General features: G+C 45.4%; 1 protein-coding gene across 3 annotated transcripts in view; it reads left to right on the plus strand.

The window, feature by feature from the left end:
- The window catches only part of SFMBT1 (Scm like with four mbt domains 1), a 65,106-nt gene that overhangs the window by 6,813 nt on the left and 41,386 nt on the right, over window positions 1-16,907 (plus strand). Inside the window, exon 1 of one of the 3 annotated variants that reach the window (XM_048957193.1) lies at window positions 5,374-5,948. The exons of 1 other annotated variant lie outside the window; for it this stretch is intronic. The gene's annotated coding sequence lies outside the window, so the exon portion shown is untranslated. Of the gene's footprint in view, window positions 1-5,373; window positions 5,949-16,907 lie in introns of those variants that run through there. One more of the 3 variants, XM_048957191.1, reaches the window with a different exon arrangement.

The raw sequence follows: 16,907 nt of genomic DNA on the forward strand, positions 1-16,907 counted from the left end.
TAAAGATGTCTGTCTGATTTAATTACCATGTCTAAGATTCCAAAGTTGGAACTGAGTGGAAGCCTCTTATATCTCTTTCATATTAACATTTTAATAACAGAAATAAAGTTGTATGTGCCAGCAGAGTGATGCCTGAAAAAAAATTCACTCAAGTTTGGGGGGAAGACACTGCACAAATAATAAAATGGAAAAAAAAATTGTTTGGATTTCAGAACAATTTTATGAGTGTAAATATTCCAGCAGGATCAAGCTTTGAAATCGTACTCCTAAAAATAGAGGAATCTTTTGTAGCTGCTCTCTGTCTCTTAAGCCCTTGGGCTCCAGTCTTGTTTTTGACTCTGAACAAACAGAAGTGAAAAAGAAGTCTTAAAATGACAACTGATTTTCATGTAGTTGCATCACTGCTGATGCTGTGGTAGCAGGCACGCCTGCGCTCCCTACGAGATGCTCACTGAGACCTGTGCTGTTGCATTCCCCAGGCCTTTATTTATGCCTCTTGTGATTTAAAAGTTGTATTGTTGAAAGCTGTTGTCTCTTTGTGTTTTTTTTTTTGTTGTTTTTTTTTTCCCCCTAAGCTTTAGTTATTTGTTAGAGGAGGAACAGGAAGGAAGCATATTGTTTCATGCACGATAACAAAGGCAAGGCCATATTTTTCTGACATTGCCTGGAGAGAGAGAATTTCATCACATAGCATGGCTCACAGAGCCGCAATTCTGTGCGTAAAAGCAGTGCAGGAAGCTGCTCTGCCATCCCAGTGTGTGGATGCAGAGGGTGGGAGGTGTCAGGGGTCCATGGGGGCCTTCAGGAGCGCTGTGTTTTGACATCTGAAGTTTCTAGAAATTAATATACCCAGTAACACCTATTCTGGCTTCAGAGCCAACCCAGTGTGTGTGTTTTTCCCAGTTTTCTAGATTTAGTGCGCCGCATTTAAAGCCTTCTTGCTCCAAAATGTTCTTAGCCACTTATGAACCTTAATGTACTGAACAGGAAGGACTCGGCTGCTGCTTTACACCAGAAGTGTGTTCTGTGATCCAGTCTGTGAGCTGAGAAATAGCTGTGTTCCTGGGCTCCCAGCTCCTTGTTATTGCTGCTTGGGCACGGAGTTGCAAGGTGTGCTAAGCCTTGTGATGGAGCTTGGTGATGATTTTGGCATCCATTCGGGCACAGAGAGGAATTCTTTGGATTATTGTTGTAACATTCCTCCTGTAGATATTTGTTTCTTTCCATTAAAAACATAATTGGCGATCTGAACTGAAACCCCTTGGAGACAAACAAGTGAATTGGAAAGCAGTGGGAGAACTCAGGGCTGCAGCATGAGGGTGGACCTCAGCCGTACGCAGCCTCCCCTGCTGAAGTTAGTTAGCCCTGTGAGCACGGAGGAGGGCACGGGAGCACAGCAAGGAGAGTGCAGGGGTGTGATTAAAACACACAACAATGTTTTCAGTGTGGTTTAGAGACAGAACAAACAGTGCTTTTTGAAGCAGTCTGCTTTCTATGTGAAGTTTCTACTGCTTAAGATCATTGATTTCTTTTCCCAGGGGAAACACTTTTTATGAAGATGCAAAGGGATTCTGGTGGTGTCACCGTCAGCGTATTGTGACACAGACATTGCTTACATGGGCAGCTTGGTGGGCAGTTTTCCTTTTAAAAATGGAAGGCAGAAAAAGAGGTGGGCTTGTGCACAGCAGGGACTGGTTCCAGCTCTGGCCCTGGGTGGTGATGCCTCTGCTGGCTCGAGCTACAGGTGCTGCTCTGGGTAGCACTCAGAAACCCAGCTCTTCCCCAGTACTTGGGAGCTCAGCATTACAATTTGAAGTACTGTAAGAAACCGTGCTATGTTCTTGTATTGGATGTATATATGCTCACTGCTTGCAAGTTCATAGACAAGCTTCTGCTACTAAGAAAATGCATTCTTCCCTCGTTTTGTCTTTTGCTTGGTATACCTGGTGCCTGCTTGCCTGTTTTTATAGAATAGCTTGTGCTGCCAGTTCAGTTGCTTTCATAAAGCTAATAATTAAACAAATGTGCAATTAGAAACTGAAAGCAGCTATGCTTTCAGCTAGAGAGAGCAAGTGTATAATCATACTGTTCATCCAAACGGCTTCCTGGGAGCATGAGGTTGGTGGAAACCCATGCATTTGCATTTTGAATGCAAAAAAAAAGGTCACAATTCTTTCAGCAAAAATCACCTTTTTCTACCAAAGATGGGTGTGCTCGCTTCCAGCCAGTCAGGTCTGAAATGGGAAGCACAGGTGGCCCATGGTTTGGAAAAGTTCACACGTGACAGGGGTTGGGAAGATCAGGGCCTTACTGTGCTGCGAACACACAGCAGTGCATCCTCCTCTTTTTGTTTTCCTGCTGCTTGCTAGTCAGCCACGAGCTGCTGACTCCTAGCAGGATGGTTTTCCCTACTTGTCTTAAATGTCCCTGTGCCATGAGTTTCTTACCTTGGTCAGGAAGACTTGGTGTGACTGCTCCTGAACCTGACTTCATCAAAATATTGCTGCACCGTTGAAAGTGCAGTAGTAACTAAAATTTTCTGACAGTTTTTCCATGAATCTCCGTTAATTTTGGTTTAAGAAACAACAGGAGTTTAGGCTGAGGCTGCTCCCGGGGATGTAGGCATTGCGCTGGATAAAATGTAGCACTGGGAAACCGAGCTTAGCTGGGTTAGCTCTCCCTCTGAGCTGCTGCCTCTCCTGGGGAAGAAAGGACGAGACCGATACAGTTGGCTCACTGTTAAAGCAGCACAAATGCTCCAGCAAGGGCTGAGAATTGTAGCAGGCAGGAGGCAGGACACATCTTCTGGGGCTCTGCAGGCTGCCTGTCGGGTTTTAAACACTGACATGGAATATTGTGTTAGAACAGGAATGAGATCACATCTGCCCAAATGCAGGAAGCCCTTAACAATTCTGTGGAGCGGCATGAGGAAGGTTAGATTTCCTCTCTGCAATTTCGATGGGTTTGATTTGCTTGCAGTGCATTAGATGTAATGATTTGCACTGCTTACCTGCAGCTCTTGTTTGGAGACCCTCCTTAGCAGCATTTTCCTTCTGAAGACAAAAGCAAGTAAAAGGATAAGAAGAACTGCAGCTTTGGACTGTTGAAGTTTTTCATTGTCATCTGGATGTAGTTGCAATGAATAGTTTCCTCTTTTAGTTAAACTGGTGGTGTGTTTAATTTTGTTCCTGATGGTTAAGTTGGGTTTCTGGCCAGTATGAAGTCTGCAAAGAGCACGTGAGAAAGGCTGTCATTGCTGCCTTCTGCACCTGGGCCTGCGTTAGGCCTTGTGGCAGGTTTTACAGCCTTGGCTTTGGAACTCCCAGCCTGAGCTGTCCTCACACAGGCAACCCCAGCTCTGTCACACACCTGTCTTGCTCTGTTAGCACTGGTGCAGGGACAAGCATCCTCCTTGCATCTTGTCAGGGTACGCGAGGCACTCGCACTGCTCAAATGTGCAGTGGCTCCTGTAGGAGCTCTCATGTCAGGCATCCCTCCTTGGAGGTTTTCAAGAACCGTGGAGATGCAGCACCAAGGGAAGTGGTGGCGTAGTGGCATGGTGGGAGTGGGTTGGTGGTTGGACTTTGGAAGTATCCATGATCCTTCCAGCCATCCAGCTTTCAACACACACGACCCAGGTGGCTTCCAGCTACCTGCCATAACCAATGATTACTTTGGAGAAATTGATGTGCTCTACAAATTTCTATCTTCCCTCTGCTTGATGACAGTTTCTCCTAACCATCAAGTCTTCTGTCTGTGGAATATTCTCCCCCTGAATTTTATGTAATCCATTTATCCAAGATATACATGTTTTGTAAGATATACGCATGTGTGTGTGTAAAGCTGAAAGATGCTTCACCAAGCAGGTGAGAAGTTGGATGTTGAGTCTTGTTTGAACTGTAATCTAGGACAAAATGTTGATAAATATGTTGTAATAATGTAATAAGCACTTTAAGGCTCATCACTTAATGTATTTTAATAACTGTGGTGGCAGCCAGAACTTGCTGCTGGTGGAAATGCTCTCCAGAGGTCACATAGAAAAGCTGGGCTGAGGTGCTGAGTCAGGAAGGTGTGGGTGAGTTCCTGTGCCGGGCTCTCAGGAAGCGCTGACATGTCCCACGTGCTCAGGGCACTGCTGGGCCATGAGTGCTGGGACCATGCTGAGCTCTTGATCCCTCCAAGCTCTGCTTCAGTCTCCGTGACATGTCGCCATGTCTCAGCCTGTGTGACATCAGCAGTGTCGCACTGAGGGGGTTCTCCTCAGGGTACCATTCTGCTGCACCAGGAGTACTGTGTCCAGGTGAATCTGTGTCCCAGGGACTGCACTGCAGGGGGAGATGCTTTTAGAAAGGACTTAATTCCCTTTAGCTTTTAAAAATGCACTCCTGCATTGTGTCCTCAGTGATGGGGAGAAGTATGTGCTGTTAGAGTTAGAGGTTCTTGGCAGCTTTCCTGTTCGTAAGATCTGCAGCAGGAGCTGGTAGCCCCTTACTGCTGAAGCCTGAAGTGGCAGTGAGGAGTAAACTCAGTTCTCACTTCCTACCAACAACTTCCCAGCAGCACTGGATGTCAGCAGTTTTATTTAGATACTGGTATTGGTTTCATTTAGTTCTACTATAAATTAGTAAGTCCTGATTGCATTCAAATTAACTCCCGCTTTACTTAGTCCTGTTGCATTTATTGTCTTAAATGTCAGTGCTGCTACAGATGATGGAAACAGATTTATGCACCCTCTGCCTGGATTGCTATCTGTAATGATGACTAAAAGCTGCCCTAAGAGAATTGTGATTTTTCTTCTTTTTTTCTTCTGGACAAGGTTTCAGTTTAAGAACAGGAGGATGTTCCTAAAAGCTGCTGTCATTGAAGTGTTGGTGGGGTAGCTCTGAGTTCTCTACAGTAGATGTCTGTGCTGTGATCTCTCTGTTGTAACTGCTGCAGATGGAGCAGCTCCAAACAAATTAACCTCGGGCAGGGTGGTTTGCTCAAGCCGAGAATGTGTCCAGTGCTGCGTGGTATCTCTGAGCTGCTCTCAGATGTCTGCATTCAGTGACAGCTAAATCAGAACTCACTGAGTTTTTGGTCATTTGGATGAACAAAGTATGCAGTTTTAGTTTCAGCAGTGCTGTGCATTACTGTCTGACTGTTCTTTGTCATACTTGGGTCTGTAGCTCTGTTAAATGAGAGCTGCTCAGGTGGCATTGCCACCTGAACCCAGGGCTGGGTGTGCTTGTGCCAACAGCAGTGGCTGTGGCTCTGAGGCAGGGAGGCCACACCAAAAAGACAAGCTGGGTGTATGGCAGCTCTTGTTCCCTTTCCTCTGGAGGAGATGTGGGAGGGGAGGTGGCTCTGTGCCTCCATCTCAGGAGAGGGGCTGCAGCTCACAGCCGGTCCTGCTGCGCTCTGGAGTCAGTGGTCCTCTTGTTACACTGGCCAGTAGGAGACTGTTGCACTTACGTGTTGCTGCTCTTTGTATGTGTTTGGCACAGGTCCCAGGAGAGATTGCCCACGCTCACCATTCCAAACCAGACCCAGCACGGTAAGCCAAAGGGAGAGGAGTTACCTTCAGTAAGATAAAGGAGAGGTGGCCCAAGGAGAAACGTTAATGTCACCAAACTGACTTTATCTTGTATCCTAGGCAACAAGTGGGATGGCCAGGCTGAAAAACCATTGCCTTCTCTAGTGGAAGAGACGGTGCTGTGTGCCAGGAGCCCTGGGGCCACCTGGCTGTGGTGTTGTGGGTGTTCCCAGCTCCTGGGCGAGGCGTCCTTGGTGGTGCTGTGGGTCAGCAGAGGGCAGTCCTGCTTGGCAAGAGCTGAGAGCCTGGAGGTGAACATGGCTGTGCATGCTAGTGCAAGGCCGAGGGTGTCCTGCAGCTGGGGCTTGTTGCTGAGACAGTCCTGTTGTGGTGGATTTGGCATCTTCAGTGTAACATATGGTGTATTTTCCAGGTAAAATCAAGTTGATGTTTTTCCATTCATGAATAATGTTTAATGGATCTGACCAAGTTGACTGCATAGTGCAGGATAGTTGTCCAAAGCTGCTGATAGCTCTAGATAACTTATTTCCTATTCTGTTCAATGAATGTTAAGGGGAGAAAGTAAGATATCCCCTGAGCCTAAACTGATAAAACGTAAGGCTGAGTTATCTGATACTGGACTTTGTTCAGCTGAAGAATGCGTCACAGGACAGGCGCTCAGCTCCTGTGTCCTTACTGACAGTGACTGATGGATGTGACTCACACTCTAAATGGCAAACTGGTTCTTGTATTGATTGAAATGCGTCTGTGTTCCTCGCTGAGGGAGAAGGGAAAAGTTTGATTTGGTGAGTGCAGATGCATTTCCATATTATGCTATGTATGAATGGAACATCAGTTTTCAATCCATCTTGTTTTCCATGTTAAGCGTCCACGCTTAATGAAATTGTGGTACCTTTAAAAGCAGCTGATTTCGTTTTCATATAACACAAGAAGCTACAGTATGTTTTTTCTCCTAATAGTTTTTCCCTTGGAACCAGCAGATGCTGTCGGGTTTAGGTCTTACGTGAGTTTCGGAGGTTCCAAACTCTGCTGCAGTGTAAACACAGCTGGTAGTGAGTGAAGAGTGTAGTAGGCTCCAGTCTTCTGTGAAATGTACAAGTTTAGTGTCAGTGCAATAATAAATACTTATTTTATTAATTTCTAGTCTGCCTGTCAGCCCTGGCAGACTAAGTTGATGAAAAACACTACATGCCTGGCCTTCCCTTAGTCAGTAAAGGATGGGAATGGGGAGCACTGTTGGAGCTTGGTGGAGAAAAAAAATGCATGTTCTGGTCATCCAGAGGAACAGATAAAGGGGCTCCTTCCTCAGTAGGATTGGAGGCCATGTTTGTAATGATGTGCAAGCCACATGACTAACGCTCGTTAAATTAGTAATAAATCCACACTGATCAGTTCAGTGATAGTCCCACAAAGCCCAAGCTGTCTTCCCACATCTTCCTTGCTCTGTATTTTATGGACCAAGCTTAAGTATTTCTTACTCCATGGTGCTGAACTCTGCAAAACAGGCATTACTGCCCCGGCAGAGATGGGAATTGGTGTTATGTGATAGCTGGGATGCTGAGGCACTAACGGATCTAGAAATGGCTAGAGTTTGGAAAAGTCATTCATCTTGCTGCTGGGATAGAAGGCTGTAGCCAGTGGGGTGGATGTGCAGCAGTTTCCTGTTAGCAATGAAGAAATTAGCCGATCAGCCATCATTAGATCTCAATTGCTGGCACATTTTTAGCACAGGTCTGGGGGTTTAAGAGGGTCAGTACTTGTGAGAGCATACCAAGGTGAAATGCAGAAACAAAAGCAATATTTGTATTTGTATGTGTATCTGTGCAAATCAGCACATCTTCACCGGTGCAACACTGCTGAGAAGCAGATGGAAGTCATGCTGGAATAAGGATGTGTTACGTGAGTTTCTGGATAATTATGTGGAAGAAACAGTCCTTGCTTGAAGCAAGGGGTTGTGTAATCAGGATGTGTGGCTCTGGGGATGTCAGCACGGGGAGAAGGACTTCAGCCCTTTGAAACAGCAGGGCTTCAGTGTGTGTGAAGAAATAAAAGTGGAGCTGAAGCTTTCCTGCTTTCAGTAGACCTACGTCTTTAGGAAAATGAAGTGGCTATTTTCCTTCCGTAAGACTGAAATTGCCTTTAGAAGAGGGGGTGAATTTCTTTCAGCAAGAAAATGGATTGTTTTCAGTAAATAAGCTATGGTGAGCACCATGTGGTAAATGCAGTGTTTTCTGCCTAAATCAATCATCTTTACAGGCCTTTTTCTGCACAAGCACGTTGTGATTTGACTTAGTGATGGTGCAGTCCTTGCCCAGCCTCCCTCGAGCCTGGTCCTTATGCCCAAGGCCTGGTGCACACAGAGAGGTGCGAAAGACCTTGTCCTGAGACTAACAGCAATCAGGGTTTCACTGAGGCAGTTAACCACCACCATGCTGTCTCAATCCAAGCGTACAGACACCTGGTTCAGTAGACCCAAATCTTAGTTGCATGAGTCAATCATCTTACCCCATAAGTAGCAAGCAGCCCAAGAAGCCCTTGGAGAGTTCCTGCTGCAGCGGGCTGTGCACCAGCATCACACCTTGAGTAGGGATCTCCAGGGAGGTTACTGAACGTGTGCACAGAAATTCACCAGGATGCAGTGATCCCTACTGACAGGTCATTGGTAAGTGAGTTACTGTTTTTGAGCTGTACTGGCTTTGCTAAGATTTGAGCTCAGATTCGTTGTGCACCCCCACCCTCTGTGTAGCAAACAGTCAAGGATATTTAGCCGTTTCAGATCTTGTTATGTTGCTGTTATCATTGTTCAAATTACCATCTTAGATCGATTTATATCAATACATATATTTCTTCCTTCTTCTTACAAGTGAAGTGCACAGTGCTTTGGTCTCCTTCCACGACAGAAAAATAAAAATAAGAGCTTTGAATTTTACATTTTTGTGCTGTAGTTCCTTCCACAGAGTTTCACCTGGCTCTGCAGGCAGGTGATGTCCAACATGGTACAAATATTGGTGTTATTTCTATATGCTTCTTCCCATTCTCTGTTCTGTGATGGTTCAGGCTGTTCTGTACAGTGAATGGTTGATCTGTTTTGCCATGTGCCACGTTCTGCATTTTCACTCCTTGAGCCTCTAGGAGACAAGGAGAAATGAAGGGACACAATACTGATTTAGGAAGGGCACTGTGTGTGAATTGCACAGAAGTGAGATGCAGTGTTTTCTCCTCCTACTGAGAATTTTCAAATGTAGTTCTGTCAGGAGCTATGGAGCAATGTTCAGTTCCAGTTACCTGTTGGGTGGCAGGCTGGAAATAACAGAGTTACACAGATGGGGATTTTTAGGCAAAGCCTCTAGCATTGGACAGACATATGAAATTGTAGGGGAACTGGAGGTGCTTAGTGCTGAAACCTATGTGAGAATGCAGATTAAGATGATAAAATATGTTCTTCCCCTGAGAAAGAGGGTTGTTGAGCTAGTGTTGTTACTGGTATACAGCTGCAGGTTTTCTTTTTTTCCATTTCTGCCCATCTGACTTCATCTTCTAGTTAATAGACATGCTTCTTGGTTGTGTTAAAAGTTTGTTTCTTGATTAACCTGCTTAGAAATCATGCCATTTGCCGTGACATAATGCTCAGGTGTAAGATAATTAGGTTACCAAACATTTGCACTTCTGCCATGCAGATGAGTGTCCGTAAAGCTTTGCATCTGACGTGCACCCTTCCCATGCAGGGGCTCACTGAGGGAATACTGAAGCACACAAGTGCTTTGTGGGCACAAGAGAAAATGAATACAACAGATTTTCTGCGATTTTTAAGCACAACTTTCAGCATTACCCAGAGGAAATCCTTTGGCTGTTGCCACCTGTGCTGGCACAAGCATTTTTGAAACAGGGTTCAGATGAGAACGTGAGGAGGTGGATAGATTAAAAACTGTTGGGTCTGCTGGGCTCTGGGACCCTGTGGTGTCTCATTGGAGGTTTGCAATGAATCACAGATGGTCTGGTCACTACCTGGTAAGTAGGGACACAGCCTGGCCACAGTCTTCTGCTGGGCTTTGCTGCGGGAGTTTGCTCCAGGGAGATGTGTAGTGTGGGGTAGGAGTGAGTGAGTGGCTGTGGCAATGGCTTCTTGGGATCGTGCAGGCTAATTGTGGTTTGATTATGTGTGGAAATCATAATCCAGAATGCTCACAAAGCTTTCGAAATTGGACAGTGGTACTGTCTGGAAGCAGCCAACCTCGTACAGTAGTGTAGTCAGCAGGAGCAGGAGGTGATAGTCTAGCTGTGCTCAGCTCGGGAGAGGACTTGAGTGTTGTGTTCTGTTTTGGGCCCCTCGCTATAAGAAAGACATGGAGGCCCTGGAGAGCATTCAGAGAAGGGCAGTGGACCTGTGGGGGGTTCTGGAGCACAACTCTTATGAGAAGCAGCTGTGGGAACTGAGAGTTGGAAGCATCAGCTGCACCCCTGGTCCTTCTGGGCAGCCCTGAGCTTGTCCTGGCTCTGTGTGCACGATATGGGCCACGTGCAGCCAGCAGGTCATTTTCCTTCTCAGAGGCTGGATTTTACTGCAGAAACTGACATGCTAATGAATGAACTCATAATTAATGTCAATGAGAGTGTAACTCACTTGTTATTAACTAACGTAGTGATCTTGATAGAAGTGTGTGGGGATTCGTGTCATTGTGTAATGAAGACTGAGTGTGGAAAGCTGAAGATAGAGAACAGGAAAAACCATAGAGAACTAACAACAGGGAAAGTGTGTATAGGAATTTACAGCATTAATTATAGAAATAAGAACTGCAGAGCTCATGGATGCAGAAGGTGAATAAGCTCTGTGCAGCAGAGGTGCAGTGTGATGAGTTCATTTGAACTGAAGGAAAGCCTTGGATCCTGAAGGAAGCTGGGCATGTGGAGCTGGGATGCCCGCGGTGTTGTCTTAGTTTCAGCTGGTAACAAACAAGAGGTTTTGTGTGCTGTTGCTTGTAAAAATGAGGCCTGCATAGGAAGCTTGGTCTGAATTCTTCCTCTATCTTCTTTACTTCCAGTTTGAGGTGCCAGAAAGCGTGCACTGTATTGCGCAGTAAAAAGCATTTGCTACTGCAGCATGTTGTAGATCAGTAAAATAAAGCCCCAAATGTTTTGCTAAAGCATTTCATTTGCTTGGGCATCAATCCTTTGGGGAAGTCTCTAGATCTACTAGTTAATGCCCATAAGGGAAAATGGTGTTTCAGAAGCAACTGCCTATGTTCTGGTGCTTGTTCTTTCTTTCATCTTTTCTCCTCAGATTTGGAGAACATTGCTATGGTTGCTATGATCCCACCCGTTTCCTCTTTTTTCTCCTGCTTCCCCGCACACCCAATTTTATGTGTGCCAATGGAAAGAGCTTAACACGCTTTCCTTCTTGGAGCTTTTCTTATCAAATTTAAGCTTTTCAGGCATGATAAAATGCTTCTGCAGTTAGGGAATCGAGTGGGGCTCAAAAATAATCTTTTTCTTGTTGTCCAAGGATTATTCTGGTGTTACTGCTCTTGAATGCAGACAACACTGAGGATGAAACAATGCTATTTGCAAAGCACTGTGCAATCACTGCAACCAAAAATGTTGAGAAAGTGACTAGTAACACTGAATGAGCACGCACAGCAGATAATGTGCTCAGAATCCTGTGGGCTGCAGAGAAAGATTGCTCAGTCCACCTTCCTCAAGATTTCAGACCAAGGTTTTCAGAAGAAAAGCTCCTGCTCCCCCTGACCCATTGCATCCACAGCACTTGAAGGGCAAACTGTATTTGTGTGATTGAGCCACCAGTGCTGCGTGGCCCTACAAGGCTGTAGGGCTGTGTGATTTTGCAACTGAAGTGCTTGCTTAGGAATACAGGATCCAAAGCTGCAGCACCGATAGGCTCAGAGGTGTCAGTGTGGTTTGTGGTGATCTTTCAGGCTGTTTGGTGCAAGCCTGTTCCTTGGGGAGACCTCACCAGGTTGGACTTCTGGCTGCTTGGCCAATATATGCTTGTCCTGACGGCTGGTTCATGGGTATGGTGCAGGCATGGCATGGCAGCAGGCATCTCCCTCTCCTTCTCACATGGACAACTTCTCATTTAGACAGCTACCAGTCACAGTGTTGTTTTGCTCAGCAGGTGACACAGCCCGCTGCTACCATAACCTTGCTGTGGTCCGTCACAGTCTTCAGCTTTGCTTTCTTCCCCTGAGAATCTGCAGAAGCGATCCAGCCCCCTGTGACAAAGTGCCTTCTGCACCTTGAGTCCAAGGATTAAAATTAACCCAGGTCTGGGAACTGCAGGACACATTCCTAATGCACGCTGCTTCTCTTCTGTGGGAGAGAAATAGCTGGCACAGATCATCTGCAGCACAAATCTCTGAAATAAGTTCTGCAGAATTAAAATTCAGGTGGGGGTTATGCAGATTGCCTTATTTGAATATTGAAATCTTCTTTAGCTTTTTGATGACTGCTTTATCATTGTTTTCCATATATATGCAATGATGCTCATTTACAGCCTTTCCCCAATCAGTTCTACAGCAAATACCACTGCTATAAATAAAATGTCATTTGCAGGAGACAGAGTTTTGTAAGTTAAATGAGGAAGAAATATTCCCTTTGAAGAAATGCTAGCCATGATCAGTTGGTTTCTGTGCTGGATGATTAAAAGGGGTGGTGAAGTGGCCATTCCCTGCTCTTCTTCCTTGATGCTGGTCAGGGAATACTGGCTTTTTTTCTTTTTTTTTTTGGTAGTGTTTCAGGAAGGTTGTCTAAAGAAAGGAGTCTCTGACCGCTTCTTTGTGTGCAGCTCAGGCAGGGCAGTGATCTGCTCCCAACAAAGTGCAGAGCTGTTTGTCACTGTCCCTGGCTGTGCCCTCACATCTCCCCTGACACGGCTGCCCTCCAAGTCCTGCCATCAGTCTGTTCTTCTGTGCAGCAGAGAAGCTAACAGTGCTCTTTTTTTCTTACTCTCTTTGTTTTCTCAGCCAGGTCATACTTAGGCTTTTTTTGGTTCTTTCTCCTTACTATACATGCTGTCCACTAAATAATTCAGAATTGTTGGCCAGGAGATATGTCTGCCTGGATATTCACTGTCACCATCTCTGCTGGTAGTATTTGAGTAGTGTCAGTGAAGTTGTATTTGTCACTGTTGGGCAAAAGCAGAAGTGGTGCTTCAAGTCATAACAGCAAAAATAAGGACACAAGTCATGCAGCCACTCGTCAGCCCCTGAGCTGCTCCCGATCATCATTCTGCCATGGGCTTCCTTGCAACTTCCCTGCAGGGAAATCGCTTCACTTCCTCAGCAGCTTGCCTTCATTTATGTGGGAATGGTGAATGCGCTGCGCTGGTGAACCTTGTGGGGTCGTTTCTAAAGTTAGACTCAGGGCTTCTGGCTTCTTCAAGCACTGAGAAATTTCCTCAGCAGTGCTGGCTTTGGAAGATACAGAGCAGCCCAGGTCAGAATTCATGTCTTGGTAGCAAAACTGCAGCTGTTTGAGCGCAGGAAATTCTATAAAACAGAATGGGGGCTAGGTAAATACAAGAGCAGGAAACTCAAACTGCAGGGAAGCTGCTTCCAGCCCTCTTTTTGTTCAAGGGTACTTAAATATGCATTGTAGGAAGTTGAGTTTTCACTCACCTAGGATTTCTAACTTGATTTAACAGTCTTTACTCAAATAGTTGGGATGGAAGGCTTACATATGTAATAAAGAAAGGAGTTAGTAGTTCCAGTGTTCACGTTTGCGGATCTGAGTAAAGTTATCCAAAGCCTTCAGTTGCATTCCTCATGGAGATGTATTCCTATTGGCCATGGTGCATAATAGAATTGTGGTTTAGTTTTGGGCATCTCCCCCCACTTGAAGATGGCAGTTCGTGGTCATGTTTTTGCTTTTAAATGAAGGAATACCTCTGAGTAGGAAACTGTATGCATTTGTGTCAAGGCCTGGCGCTTGGGCGTACTGAGAGCTCTCCTTGCGGTGGCCACCATCTGGTCACCAGGGGACCATCTCCTTGCAGGAGAACATAACACCTTAGCTTTCAGCTTCTGCAGACATCTGCTCTGTGCTGAGACATTGGTCCTCTTTCTCCCTGTGCAGCACCATCTCACAGCCATCTCGTGCAAGGCTGCCCTGCCCATTGCATTGTTATTTCGTCCCATTCCAGTACAGCTGTAGCCATAAGACACTGCCATGCACGGCGGTGAAACACAGTGAGATTAAGCTGTAAAAATAAAACCTGAGGCACAGAAGTTCTGAAGTGACACTGAGCCCTAAAGCCTGGTTCTGTGAGGAATACGGCTCAGCAAGCCTGGCGTCCTGACCCTGGGGAGTTTGTAGTCTCTTTTACTCCTGTCTCATCTGAACCAAGGAGCTGCTTGTTGGCATTTCTGGAAGCATGGCCTGATCTTCGCAGGTCTGGGTGGTGAGAGCTTCATACAGCGTGTGCAGGGAGTGCTGGGTGTGACTGGCTCCTTGTGAAAGCTCCTTCTGCTTACCCTGCCCCAAACACATTGGCCATAGGCTTCAGCACGAGGCCAGTTGATAGTTGAGGGTTAGCTCTTGGTTGGAGGTGGTACCCAATGCTTGCTAGGGTACTTGCAAGGTACTTGGTTTCACACCAGGTGTGTTTTCATTCCCTTTGTATTGTGAGCTGTGCTCACTGCCAGGTAACCTCACAGGGAAAGCAGTGACTTAGGACTTTGTTTTGGTCCAGCTCTTTGCCATGAGTGATTTTGGTAGAGCAGCGCAGTTTCCTATTTCTTCTGCAGCTCTTACAAGTGTAATTGTGTTGCTTTCTGGGTGTTTTGTTTTTTTAGTGCTGCTGCTTGTTAAAAAGGCTCTCTGTCTGACAGCACTTAGGCAGGTGGAACTGCAAGTCAGCGTAATCGTGAACTCAGAAACAAATCAGTTGGGCGTTAGCATGCTTAAAAACAAATATGTTCTTAGTGCAGTTATTTTAAATTGAAATGATTTAAGCTTAGTATAGTACAAAGCCTACAAAGTTAGGAACCACCTATTTTCTATTTTACTTTTCAATCTAGCCTGCCACTGAGAACTGGATTTACTGGAGTTAGTTACTTGCTCAAACCAAGACTGTAAGAAGTGTGAATGAAGTGCTACTTCCTTTGTTGCCCTCAAATATCAGTGCCAGGATTTTTAAAATACAAACCTAATGCTTGACTCCAGATTCTGTTTTCAAACCCAGATCTAGAAGAGTGGTGCTCACAAGCAGTAAGCACCAGACAGTGCCTGTTGAGATGGATTTGATGAGTTCTATGACTGGGTGTCTGTGTGTAAGTAAGTAGGCTTAGTTCCTAACCTTTAAACCTCTGGAGTGGAGAGAAATAAGTGTCCTAGGCGATAAAACCTGAGTTTGTCCTGTGGTTGTGCTGGTGTCTGGGGGAGAGCTGCTCTTTCTGTGTAGCTGGTTGTTTGGAAGCTCTTCTTAGAAATGGGTATAATTTTATTTTATTCATTTCTTTATTTTTGTATCGTATAATATTTCAATGACATGACAAATGAGGGATGCTTTCAATACCTGAAAACATTTTATGTGATTGACTTTTTTATTTTTCAAGTCAGATTTGCAGGGTACCTTCCTCCCCTCTCTGCTTCTTTCTCCTTCCGTTGCTCTGCTGTCTGTAGTGGTGACACCCATTAGGTGCTTAAAGTTCAGCTTCTCCAGAGTGAGGAGTTCAGCTTCAGCAAAGGCCTTGGGAGATGCTGCAGGGTTTTTCACTTTACATGCTACGAGTGTCCTGCTAAGATCTCGTTCAAAGACTTTCCTGTAACATATTCACAGAATATATGAGTTAGCAAAGAGGACCTGTTTGAATAAATAGAGCCTTTCAGCAGCGTATGGAGCTATTTATTGTAATTTAGTTAAGACTGCACTGACCTTCACATTTACCTGCAGGACTGACATCCCTCGTGCATTGAAAATTAGTTTCCAAATCAGTTCTAACAGACAAATTTTTACAGATTTCCCCAGCATTGTTTGTTGGTGTGTTTTGTTAGTTGCCTAAAATATGTGTGCAATTAATGTATTTTTAGGTTTGGAACAGCTTTCGCACAGTGGATAGCTGAGTTTAGTGTCCTTAGTTGTGCTTATCTGCTGCTACTTTGTCTTCTTCCACTTCGCAGTGGAAGTGCTAGCCCTTGGCACCACAGACAGGACCTGGCTTGCTTTTTGGGAACGAGTAGCTGTTGCAGCAAGGTGTTCTCACAGCCCTCTGCCTGGTTGCTCTCTAGGTCTCTGTGTGGCTTATCTCAAATCCCATCCATTGTTTTCATGCTGTAATACGGATGGTACAGAGTCTTTGGTTAAAGCTGAGAAGTCTGTTCTGTCTTGTTTCTTTGCTTGGCCACTGGCTGCCAGTATTGTAGCCAGTATGCAGGAGAAACTAGCTGGAGAAGGCAGAGGAATGCTAGAGTGGGTAGCACAGCATGGGCTGCAAGAACAGATCTCAGCATTTGTTTAGTTGGAGCTGAGTGCTTCAACGTTTATTAACCAGGCTTCCCTGTTCTAAGTGCATTATGTGTCTGGTGGAACTGCTGTAAGCCCTAATTGCTATTGATGTTTACATTCTGTGTTCCTCCTTGGACATCTTCGCTCCATTTATATTTTCCCAAGAATTTCTACAGAAGCACAAGTAAGTGAGGTTTGTGTTCTTTAAATGCGCTTCCCTGGGGGAGTCTCAGTGTTGTGTTGCAGTGGTGTGATGGACAACTTGGAGCTGTCTTGTACCTGAATGGATTGAATGGAGGAAGCACAGAAGGGTACATCTGAGATGAATGCCTGTCAGCAAGAGGGGGTTGCGGTGCCAGTGTGACAGAGAAATACAAGAAGTTTTAGTAATTAACTCTAGTGATAGCGGTTCCCATGTCATCCTTGTGTTTGGTGGGTTTTATGCATGCAGACCATGTGGGGGCTGCTTGGATAAGAACACTTGACTGTCCTTTTGGCAGCCAAAAAAGTACAAAAGGAGCCTTTGCCTTGTATTTGGGAAAGTTTTCCTCGCAAAGAGCAGGAGTTACACATTAGAAGAAAGATAGGCATTGTCCTCAAAGGGACAAAAAACAGATTGACAGAGACTTCTAGAGAAATTTTGAACATGTCTAATGAAAGAACTTCTCAGAGGGGTATCTGGCTGCAGGGTTCTAGCTGCAGGTTGTAGCTGTGAGTGGCTGTCTCCAGGCAGAGCTGTGGAACAGGAGCAGGATGCTGAGACAGTGCTTGGCATCATAGAGGAGCACATTGGTATGGCTTGGCTGGAAGAGGCAGCTTGGGGCTGGGATAACCCAGGTTGGTGAAATCAAATGGGCTACGTTTGGTCACAGTCTAGCAGCTACAAAAACCATGGAAGCATAGCTACCACTG

Source organism: Lagopus muta, chromosome 11, assembly GCF_023343835.1.
Source record: "Lagopus muta isolate bLagMut1 chromosome 11, bLagMut1 primary, whole genome shotgun sequence".
Lineage (NCBI taxonomy): Eukaryota > Metazoa > Chordata > Aves > Galliformes > Phasianidae > Lagopus > Lagopus muta.